At 38.2% G+C, this 12,409-nt stretch overlaps 1 protein-coding gene across 3 annotated transcripts in view; it reads right to left on the bottom strand.

Moving 5' to 3' along the window:
* The window catches only part of LOC124160274 (sodium-dependent phosphate transporter 1), a 154,836-nt gene that overhangs the window by 58,685 nt on the left and 83,742 nt on the right, over positions 1-12,409 (bottom strand). For all 3 annotated transcript variants that reach the window (XM_046536099.1, XM_046536098.1, XM_046536100.1), the window contains exon 3: positions 4,226-4,456. The gene's annotated coding sequence lies outside the window, so the exon portion shown is untranslated. The remainder of the gene's footprint in view (positions 1-4,225; positions 4,457-12,409) is intronic.

Genomic DNA, 12,409 nt, shown 5'->3' with positions numbered 1-12,409 from the left:
TAGATAATTTGATTAAATTGATTGTTAAATGAAAAGAGCAAACTTTTATTCATAAAATCATGCCTAAAATCCACAGCATAAGTTAGATAAACACTGAATTATTTTAAAAAATCCACTAAAATGAACCAAGTAGGTAAATACGATTCTTTGTTGCGACAGAGTTATTAACTAAAATTGATGAAAATGGGGATTTTTCGACAGTTCATCCACGCAGTACCGAAATTACATTCACGAAACAATTCAACAGCATAGAAAGCGAGCATGGGACGAAAACATCATTAAAATAACGATAAATAAAATTAAAGCATACGATACATAACGAACGATACATAGAAATTAGAACAATAACCTATTATAATTATTTTCATACAACTGAAAACCATCCCAAAAGTAGAACCACACTCCACATAATGAGTGGCGTAAAAAGAAAACAATGAGGGTGAAAATGCGGACTTCAAGGCAATTTGGTGAATGGTTAAAAATGTGATTATAATTGACAGATAATTAATAATTAACAAAATGCTTAGTAATTAACTAAATATTCGTTAGAACGATGCAACTGCATCAAAGCCAAAACGCTTTTATCATCTTAATACGAAATATTTCGTGCAAAAATTACAACTTAAATTGCCACTGGTAGATAAATTGAGCCTTGCGAATGGAACTTTAAGACGATTTACTAAAGTGTCATAAAAAGTAACAATAATTTATTAGTGTTTGTAGCTGGTTACTATTTTTGAAATCATAATAGGCATCTAAATGACAAGAAATTTTAAAGGTCGGTGAAACGAGTTACATTATTGGGGTTGATACTTCACATATACTCGTTACCGTTTGCCAAAAGATTATTGCCGCAATGAACGCCTATGCCTACTAGTAACCTAATCAGTAGGAAGTTCACACAGCTCCATCTTTCCACTCTTATTCCAGGAATAGGTTCCACTTCTCTACATTTATGCTTCGCCAAGTTAAGCCAAGCCGAGCTATTCTGAGCGAGGCTTAACTCATTATATTAAAAGACCGAGTAATAAGAGGCCTAATTGCCTAATATGATGCACTCATGGACGCGCATTTAAAAACTGCATCGGGTAAAGGCGTGAATTATTTGAAAGTACGTGCAAATGCATGAGCGTAAGGAGGCAAAACAGCTCCTACCCTAATTTTGAATGAATACGCGCCCTTATAAGAAAAATATGCCGCATTAAAATGTGCAAATTCGTGCCCCGTATAAAACGGCCGTAAGGACATGGCGAGATTAAATTGTTGAATCTTTGCCAATTCCAAACAACTTAATTCGGTAAATCTCAATCGGTTTCATCATTCACGTGTTGTTCTCTCGAGGAAGTAGGTAGAAAATTTTGAAATTATGACATATGCCAAGCTGATCTGTTAAATGCCTTGATACCATCACACCATTCTCCTTCCTACCCATTACCCTTCCCCTTTCCCAAAAAAATATTTATTCAGTCCCGACGGCTGTTAGACCCACCTTTGACCTCCATACCTTGGCCATTTCCTTACATTACAACCCTCTTTCCTCTCTTCTCCACCAGTCATAAGGAAAGAGTAGTATTTCCTATTGAGAATGACAGGTGAGTGTAATAAGAAGTGAGTGCTGAAACAAGTTGAGGTTTACCAAATAAAGATGCGCACAAAGTAATAATAAGAACATAATTTTAATCTAAGTATTGATTTATTATGCATTGAAGATCCACAAAGCATTGGCGAAGTTTTATGTTGGAGGAGCCAGAAATCCTGCCGGGGGTTTACGAACTATGGAACACCCCCCTCCCCTCCCAGTGAAACGGGAGATATTCCATGCCCCATGAGTGTTCCTGCTTGATTAAGCCTCTGAAAACAGCATTTTAAGTACACTCTAAGACTAAAATTTACTAAAAAATTTTAATGTTATTGTTTTCGTTGTACTTGAATGTACAATTTACGTACTTTTTTCTGACGAATTACCATTTTAGTTGGGGATGCCAGGCTCCCCTAGCCCCCACATCCCCCGAAACAAGTGGAGGTTTACCAAATGAAGTTGTGCACAAAGCATCAATACATACTTTAAGCCATGTATTGATATAGTATGAATTGAGGATCCACAAAGCATGGGCCAAGTTTATAGTTTAATTGGGGGGAGCAGCAATCCTGCCGGGGAAAAAAGCATTTTAAGTACTATCTAAGACTAAAGTACGAAATAAATCACTTTGTAATGTTCCATAAAGCTTTAAAATTCCGGCCCTGTGTTTCAACTACTGTAGTATCATTATCAATGAATAGAAATGCACCTTTTCTGGTAGTCGAGGTACACCGGCCATTGGTCAATTTTTTAGTTGAAATGGAAATGCTATTTTCAACTTCTCTGCACTAAGGTTTCGCCAAGTTAAGCCAATTCGAGATATTCAGAACGAGGATTTACTCTTTATCTTAAAAGACTTACATAATAATTGAAAACCAGGGACGGAATAATAAAATTTTGTGGAACATTACAAAGTGATTTATTTCGCAACATAGATATATAGTTCCACCAAGTGAAGCCTGAATACTTGATATACATCTAAGACAAAAATTTATCAAAACTTTTGGTGTTCTTGCTTTCATTGTACGTGAAAAATTTTGGTACTTTTTTTCGGTAAAATTACCATTTAATTTGAGGGGGCCAGTCTCTGACCCCCTATAACTCCACCCAGTGACGTAACTAGGAATATGGTTTGGGGGAGGGAGGGAGGGTAGATATGAGCTGGGGGGACAACCCCCCCAGGCTAGGGGGGGTCCGAGGAAACTTTCGAAAAATTACACGCCTGGAAATATATTTCACATCATTAGGCACTTAAAATTTGGGTTTGGGTTTCTTCATTCCGCGGGATATCATCACAAAAGGGAAAACATTTGGGATGTGCGAGTACGCGAAAATTCGAGTCAAGTTGAGTACTTGGTACTCGACTCGAGTGCTTCGATTAGTATTACGAATGTCGAGTCGAGTAGTATCGGTTACAGAGCTGTCGAAGCCAGTAGGTCCAGAAATCAGCCGACAGAAGGCGCCATCATGGCAATCATGTAGTGATACTAATTTTAAAGTCGATAAGTCGTCCTAATGCCTTAGCCTAGGAGTTTCAGCTTTCGTATACGAGGAAGTCAACCACTATAGTAGTTGACGTGGGTGCCGAATACCTTTCCGTCAGCCCTGGCGGCCGACCGTCTTCTGACTTGGCGGCGTAATCGCAGTGGACCGCTGCATAGCGCATACTTTCTTAGGCGATACTTTTATACCCTACCATATTTTCTTTACTCAAATGCTGAGAGACTAGGTACGTTAAAATTGTTAGGATTTCTACACAGCTTGAAGGTTTTAGCGGACAATGCCGGTTTTTCCCGGATTTGACGTCATATGTGGCATATTTTAGCCTTTTTGAAAACTGCGTAAATGTTTTCGGTCAAACAAACTAAAGCTAAGTTCTATATTTCGTTCGCTTCCTTCACTTAAATTCCCTGATGAATCAAGATCCATAAAACTCGTTGATGTAACTTTAAATAAAAATTCTCAAGATTCCCAAATCTTGCAACATCGGCAAGAAAGTACTTGTCCAGCCACACAAGTGCGTTGCAAAAGACAATTTCTGCAGGCAGTTATATGTACTGTAACATGGAGATGTCGAAACCTGCTGCCTTAGCATATTGAACCATTAGTTTCTCTTCATGAGAATTTGAAAGGATCAAACATTACATGATTCATTTACGTATATAATCTTTATTACAATTGAGCAAATTCCTTTACTGAGGGCTCGTCTGAGCAGTTTGGACAAATTATTAATTAAATTGACGACATATTACTAGAGGTTTATTAATTTCAATTGTGCTTATGGAACTGTTTAAGAAACATTAATCTTAATTCATTTCCTAATTTTGACACAATTTTTAGATCAAGGTAAGCATATAGAATACAAAATTCACAAGGGGATCGGTAAAAATAAGAATATCACGTGGGTACAAACATTGTCTAGTTCAGGATTTACCGTACTCGACTCGATACTCGCGAGTAGTTTTCAACTCGACTCGAGATCAAAAAGTACTGCTCGCACATCCCTAGAAAACATTAGTAAGACATTAGCACCATCAAATTGCCCTCGTCCCCCCGCCCTTAGTTACGCCACTGACTCTCACCATGCCATAAGTAAACTCGCCGAACAATTGAATACGAGAGAAGGCCGTTGATGAGGACACTCACCAGTTTGGGACGTAGGGACGAGCCTCACGTGCACCAAACAGCAGCACTCACTCGCGCCGTGCACTGCGTGCCCTGTGCGTGCGACGAGGCCGCCGCTACGAAGAACAGGCGGAGGAGGGACCGGGCTGAGGGAGCGGTCCGCACCCACCGGACAAGAGATAGACGCACCCAGCGCCGCCGCCGCTGCACCGCTGCACCACCACTGCACCGCCACACACCGTCATCTTCACTCTGCAATGAAAGAAGTGAAACGCCATCATTAATTATAAACACAAAAGGAAAAAAAATCACTTAAACTAGAGCTTATTCACGAACTAAGATCGGAATCCATATGGGAAAATTGTACACAAAAAAACGTCACAAAAGAAGGGGAAAGGCATTCTCATTATTGCTTGAAGAGAGATTCCGATAGGAAACAAATTAGGAATAGTGATAGAAAAATCGATTTCAATTAAAATCTAAAATGGTTTTAATAGTCACAGATCGAGCCATGATCTTCGAGTTTCAAAATCGATTTTCCAACTTCGATCTTGATCATTTCGATTGACCTCAGCAGCGTCCCTATCGGCCTATGATAACGTCATCCGTCCCATGTGAAAGACTTCTCTCTAAGGTTGGTAAAATTGAAAAATGCACACTCTCGATTATCAATAAAGCTTCTCGATCACTTGATCTTTTTTAAAAAATTTAGTGAAGCGGAACGGTTCCAAGCGGTGATGCCAACAACTGAATGTGCGTGCATTTGTTAATTTTTACAAATAATAATTCAAGCACGTCTTCTAAGTAGATATTTCCATTACTCAAACGCGTATTTTGAGTGTTTCTCGAATGAATAATAAACATGTTTGCGTAAAAAAAATTTCGTGAACAGTTGATTTTTTCTATTAATCGATCTTTTGGTTCCAATTTAGATTTTTGTTGAAAAGTCGAGGTTTTCATTTCCATTCAAAATCGAATGTTCGAAAAATCGATAGCGACAAAATTTTTTCTATCACTAGGTTAGAGGTCTCGCAACGATATTTTCTGAATTTGGGTATCTCAACGGTGGCTTAATAGTAGAACGCATCAAGTCTCACTGACTGAAGCTTTTATTGACTTCAACACCATGACGCTATTCAATCTCCGAAGTTGTTCGTGAACTATCCGACTTTGGATCAAGCCGAATCGAAGGCACACCATGGGTAACACTGAAATAAACCTCCGGCAATAAATACGAGTCCAATCACGATTCCAATTACGAACACAAAGTCTAAGTTTGCACGTAAGCTCCATGACTACTATGGAACCCGGGTTTGTGGTCACTTAAGCTATTACCGAAATCGAGCCAAATTATTTGAGGAGTCCACCGAATAAGGTGTAATCGTTGCGAATCAATACGCGGGAACCGGATGAGAACGCGCGTACATTGCTGAATAAAATCCGAAGATTCACGCGTGATGAGAGTGGATTTTTTCCATAGTAAAATGAATACCTGCAATAGTCCACTATTGTAAAATTTATTACGAACTAGAGTTCGAAGTTACTAAATCATTTTCAAGGTTAAGATGATGTAGTAACATCGAAACCTAGGTCGTAACAAATTTTATAATCGCGGAAAATTGCGAGTATTTATTTCAATAAATTGCTGAAGTCGGACTTACACCGATATGATACTCTTTTTAGGAATCCTACTCGTTAAGGTAGATTTACATAGGGCATTTTACGTCTCAACCCGGCTCTTATTCCTCCTAAAATTCACCTTCACCTATCTATTTACAATAAGGCCTAGGATATTCAATACATCCATAAACCCATTTCTCTTCCTTTCCATTCCCCTAAAGCCAAACTTTCATCCCTCTAAAACCATTCCCGCTAAGAACTCGCTCCACATCTGTCCCTCGTCCTCTAAACGAAATAAATACTACGAATTATTCTTAACGATTGCATTTCTTTACATTTTATTTGTAATAAGTAAATATTCTAAAATGCATTTTTCTAAGGTATTCTACTTCAGAACTCGTCCTAGTAATCGATCGCCATCATGTTTCAACTATTTTGGAAGGAACAGTTTGTCTCAGCAACCAACTGATTTCTCCAACCCTCAAATCTGCACAAATTAACTTACGTTCCTTCACATCCTCCATCATTTGTTCCATATATATCTCATCTGAGATCATAATTTTTCGTTCTGTGTGTTCACTTGTCTTCGAAGTTTGCCCTCATCAGAAAATTACGGGTAATAGTTTGATCATCCTTAAGTGTAATTCTACATCTTGACAAGACGCGTCGGGAACGTTTTTTTTTCACTAGGAAAAACATTTTCATAAGCCGTAAATGGCTTATCCAGGCTATTCAAAATATGAAAGAGGGAATTATGGGAGGAATCTGTGAGTCTTATCTGTAAGTCTCACAGGGGCTTCGAATTACAGAAAAAGATACTAGGGATTTAATCAAATTCGAAGTACATGATTCTTTAGTGTCACGAGTACTTCGGACGATCAAGTGGACTAATGTAATTGATGCAAAAATACATGGAACATTTTTATACATTCATAATACAACCCATATGGGCGCCGATAAACCGCCTACAAAAATTAAAAAATAATATAAACAAAAATGTGCAAACAATTGAAATTTTTAGCCACTGGAGCAAATAAAAAGTAATTCTTATTTTCCAGTGTTACCTTATTAAAGGATTAACTTTTATTCATTTTACAGTGTAATTATAAGAGCCATATAACATTTACATGGTACTACCCATCGCTGCTCAGTAGTTACCATAGAAAAAAACAATTTCATGGACAATTTCAGTGGTGGCCCGGGTGCAGGTATTTCAGTGCAGGTATCGGGCAAAATAATTATCCATGGACTCTCGGTGACACTCTCTCACGAAGTGCCCAATGAATGACGTATGTTGTCAGAAAATGAAATGCACTTATGAGCACATTCTTCGCATAAAAATGTATCTCAATAAAGAAAATTCAACATCAATGCCAAGTCAAGATCTGAGCAAAAATTTCATTTGAAATCGCACGCCCTTAACACCCACCGCAGCCACACGAAACCAATAAAAATTACAGTAATATTTTTAACAGGCAAAAAACTGATTAATGATGCGCAATCACACGATAAATATTATGGCACGGAAAAAGCTACAATAACGCATACATGCTTCAAGGATATGCCTAAACCAATTTCTACACACCCTGAAAAGGAACTTTCCAGCTTTAAATGGCGCTGTGTTCGCTTCCCAATAAATTACGGGCACACGACGAGCTCACATAACACTGGCTTAAATGACAACGGAAGAGTAGTTCTAACCGAAAATACCATCGGAACAGGTTGCCTCAGGTGAGATATGGTGGAATCGTTCCATCGTAAATGAAAGAGACTTGGCAAGTTCCACAAAAAAACCTTATTCATTACACCATACAGCACGCTTCAATGTTTCCACATCATTTCAAATATTTTAATTGGATTTTGTAAGATATCTTTTATTATGCAAATGAAATCCTCGAGTATCAGTTTTATTTCTTAATCTTTTACACTCAGCTTATTTTCAGAGTGGAATTTTTTCAAGCTATTACCATTGAAACCAATAAGCGCAGAAGCATACTAATGTTTCAATAAGCCCTTCTTATGGACCATCTTCTTAGGTGCCAAAACCACTTGATTGAGTTATTAATGGAGCACACAATGGGATGACTCATGGCAATCCACTTATTTGTATATCTCCTATAAGTTCGAGTTAGAGTTGAAACGCTAACGACAACGAGAAGACTGCAAAAAAGATTTGGCCGATTAGGATTTTTCGATGATGCTAAGTTTCAATATTTTAATCTACCGAATGCGATGTCAACAAGTAATAATGAAGAATAAAAATAAAATTCAATTGTAAATGCAATGAAACTTTACCTGAGGAGAAAATTTCACACTGATCGACACTTAAAACACCTACTTATTGTTGGTGTTCTGGTCCAACGCTCAGGGCATTATACTATATAGATCTAGCATCAAAGAATTTACTCAAGGAGATTGCTCTTTATAGCCAAGAGAACAATCTCCGAGTACTTGCACGGTCTCGGTAAGTCGCTGACGATTTACTTAGACGCAAATATTAAAACGTTTCGGAGTTAAATGCTAGTTTGGAACTAAAAAATCATAACTGTGTCAAACACAATGTAAAAATGCTTGAACTACAAGTAAAAAATATTCTCGTTAAATTACTCATTATTAGCGTTAGCATTAATAGCGTTAGGTTACGGAAGCGGCACATAAAGGGCAGCCAAAGAGAAAATTGCACTCGATGATAACATTTAAAGTCGAGCCTCATCAATTAACATTTCCATATTATAAAAATTTAAGACAAGAACTTTTGCAACACACCAAAAATATTTTCCGTTACACTTTACGATAGTGTTGTGGCGCATTATCCGCCACAACACGGAGTTGGTACGGTGGAGAGTACCGGTAGAATCGGTAGTGATATCTCTTTTCAGAGAAAATCCAGAATTTTCGAGGAAGTTCCGGCGCGGCGTTCGAGAGAGTTCGCCGCCACTATATAAGCAAGCCATCTAGACCAACAATTAGTCTGTACTTTGAAGTGGCAATAAACGCTCCTCTGCAGAAACTTCACCATTCAGCGTAGCAATCGTCACAGTCTATAACTTCCACCCAACGAATCTAGGGTACTTTTAAACATTACTTACAGTGATGTTAGTCATTTTTCGGATTAATCATTTTTCTTCTGACTTTTGATTAACGGTAATGGTCCAAATTCGTTCATTTTATTAATTTAAACGAGCGCTTAAGCGAATTTAAGATGACCCCTTCGATGGTCATGACGTGACATGACCCTAAATGGCATCTTCGGTCCCGTTGAAAATAGAAATTCGGCTTAGGAGGCAATGAAGACATCAGAGTATACAGAGAAGGGCATTTCAAGAAATTTTTCACAAATATTATACTGAATAAATTTTTACATTAGTTACATCTACCAACAAGTCCCAGTTTTCCAGCTTCATAAGAGGTAGCCGATTCTCTAGTACATTTATTTAAATTCCACACACGTGAATGATTTAGTTCAAGAACATCATTACTTTCGTGTGCCCACGGATTTCCATGTGACATTACACGTTTGGAATTCCATCAGATCAAAAAAATCTACTAGAAAGTCAATTAAAGATTTCTTCTTTCAAATTCAAGTATTGCCTGTGCGCACCCAGGTTTGGTGAATGAGAACTGGCAACCGTTATTCTAGTACATACTACAAAAATTATGTTCTTAAAAATCATAACTCATAGCTCAGATGGATCAAATTGAAAGTTTCGTTGAAAAACCTCGCTCTAGAAAATGTCGTCTCAAGAATACAATTCTCGTGATATTGCGAATGTATGTACTTCTACGATAATACGCTAGTTACGCTCATAAAGGCATTATTTCTAAGTGGTCTCGTGAACTACGATGCTCTATCGAGGGCTTGGCTCACCGAGTGCGTTTGGCTGTCAACAGATGGCGATAACGACGCACACTATCGAGCATTTCCATTTCCCCTGCTCTATCCTTCCTGCCCCCTCCTCCATTCGCTACATCTTAGTTCGATTTTCCTTGGATGATAGTGACGCAATAAAAAAAACCTTACTGTCTGGCTTCGCTCCAAGGAAGTTCACTTTCAACTTGAATTTAACAACGAAACAATTCCTACGTCACTTGACGAAGCTTCATAATCATTGCTACATACTTCTGAACAAATACATTGTACTGTCATTCCACCACACAACACGCTTAGATGATTCCACATCATTTCTTAAGACTTGGTAGAGCTAGCAAGATATCTTTCTTCTATGAAACTAAAATCCTCGAGGTTCAACTTTATCCCTAACTCTTTAGCACTTACCACACATTTAAAGAGAAATTTTATCATCTTTTTTTTTATTAAAATCAATAATATAATCACAGTACGACCTTCCAATGGACCATGTTTTTAGATGCCATTTATGATCAAACGAGCAAAATCATTATGTATCAAGACTCTGGAATTATTATACCAGAATAATTAAAGAAAAAAATCTGGTAAATACCAATGCAAGACATGTCCAGCGAAAACGAAATAAAACCACGTATGTGACATATAAAATGAAGACTTATTTTCCATTTTTATTTGCCGTTCACCCAAACATTCCATGACTTTCCAGATAATATTACTACCCTTTCCTCGTCTTAAGTTATTCAGAAGAGTTGGCACTCTTTTCCTTTTATTCGGTTTGATTTCTCCATATATTTATATTCATCCTTGCCATCAGCTCAAAGTAGTGATTTCAGAAACTTACAATTTTTACTTCTCTCGCATATATGCGTTGTCCATTAGTCACTACTTCCCGAAAAAGACTTCATTCACTTCCGAGTGTCTGGTTTCCTGGGTGAAGAGCTGCAGCAGCTTCATGTTTCTTCCCTAAAAGAGGATGCTTTTCGCTTTTGTTTATCTCCTGAGGGCGCCCCTCTATGGACCACTCCGAGTGGCGAAACAACTCTTCCAGCTCATTCTTTTGTCTCCGCAACCGACGCAAATCCTCAGCGTAGAGTGAAATGCCGATTCTTTCTCCTCGCTCGAGCTCATCGTAAGCCATTTCACTTGATACCCAACCATCTCAACAAGCATATTGAGAATGAAAGGGGAAAGAGCGTATTTTTTTTCAAACTTCCTCGATTATTTCCGTTTCTTCAGTGATAAATAAAAATGTGATAAGAGCAACCTGCTCCGAACACAGTTCGTCGGTGAACTTCCGGAAAACCTAACCTTATCCCTTGGGATTCCTCGTAAGTAAGCGATTGCACCCAATTACAATTCCTATTACCAAAATTTTAGTGTGGATAAAGATAGTTGGTTTCGGTCGAAAATCTAAAAATGGCGAAAAGTTCAAACATTCACATATTTATCAACGAATTACATTGTCTTATATAGCTACATAAGATTTCGAAAGAGGGAAGAGAAGACGACCTATATTAAGCTCAAGCTTAACAGTGGCACCGAAGAGAATAACGAATAACAGGGAAAATCCTTCCAATTACTGCTTTTTTGGCCATTAAGCTGATCAGTAAGTACACCAGAGTTTAAGGAAGTGTAAACCCTCGAAACGAAATCAAACAGAATAATCAAAACCATTAAGGAGTAGCTGAATACTTGTCGAACAAAGAAAAACTCTTTAACTGTTTCCTATTTCCAAGAATCACATAAGTGAAATACATGCACTACACGCAGAAAATAAAAAAAACAACTACACATTTGATATAAAAATTTCAGTGGGCCAAGTAAGAACGAGTCACAGCTAGTACGATGGAAATGAATGAGTAGGTATGAAAAGAAACATCACTATGTGGTATTTCATGGTGAAAAGAAGGTTGCGCGCATAACTCCCCGCATGTCACAAAGTTTAACGCCGTTTATTACCTTATTATTTTCAAATTGGCGAATGGAGAAAAAAATTTAACACTCAACCCAAGCTTCGATAACAATTTTTGAGGAAACAAAAAAAAAATGACGTTTAAGAAAGCTTAACAAAAATAAGCTTAACCTCTAACGCTGCATTTGGTCACAAAGAATCAATTTCGGCCATACTCAAACATAGGAATATAGTCAGTTCAATCTCCGCAGTAACCTTCTCCACAAGGACAGGGTACCCACGTGTATGCCCTAGCAACACTCCCCCCTCCCAAGGGGGCAAATTGAGGTCGCTATTAAGGAGGAAGGGGTACGCGGACAGGCGCTTCACAGCTTTTCGTGGCGCCTGGGGGAAAGGCAATATTTCTCTACGAAATTGGGGTTCGCGATAGTTACCCGGGAGAAGCGTGGTGGAATAGCGGGTGGAACGTTGGGATAGAGAGGTCCCGAGTTCGCAAATGCCGAGAGAAGGCTTTGAAAATCCCCATTGAAACATTCTGTGCCGCGTCAGGTGGACAAAGGTAAGGAACAAACCCCAGATCATAAACGTGATGATTTACACACGCACGTGGTGAACCCTACTCTCATCTATCAAAATTAACCTTCGGATTGAAGATCTGGAGGATTATCGGGATTTCCCGCGGAAAACTTGACACATCACTCCCACTCGACCGGTTTTTTTTTCGTGGCGTATTATTCATTCAATACTTCTTATTTAAACATTTTCACATAACTTATTCACTTTATTAAATTTTTATTTAAGTTTT

This window comes from Ischnura elegans, chromosome 6, assembly GCF_921293095.1.
Source record: "Ischnura elegans chromosome 6, ioIscEleg1.1, whole genome shotgun sequence".
NCBI lineage: Eukaryota > Metazoa > Arthropoda > Insecta > Odonata > Coenagrionidae > Ischnura > Ischnura elegans.
The sequence above is the reverse complement of the archived record's forward strand: the minus strand, read 5'-3'. Positions and strand labels throughout refer to the sequence as shown.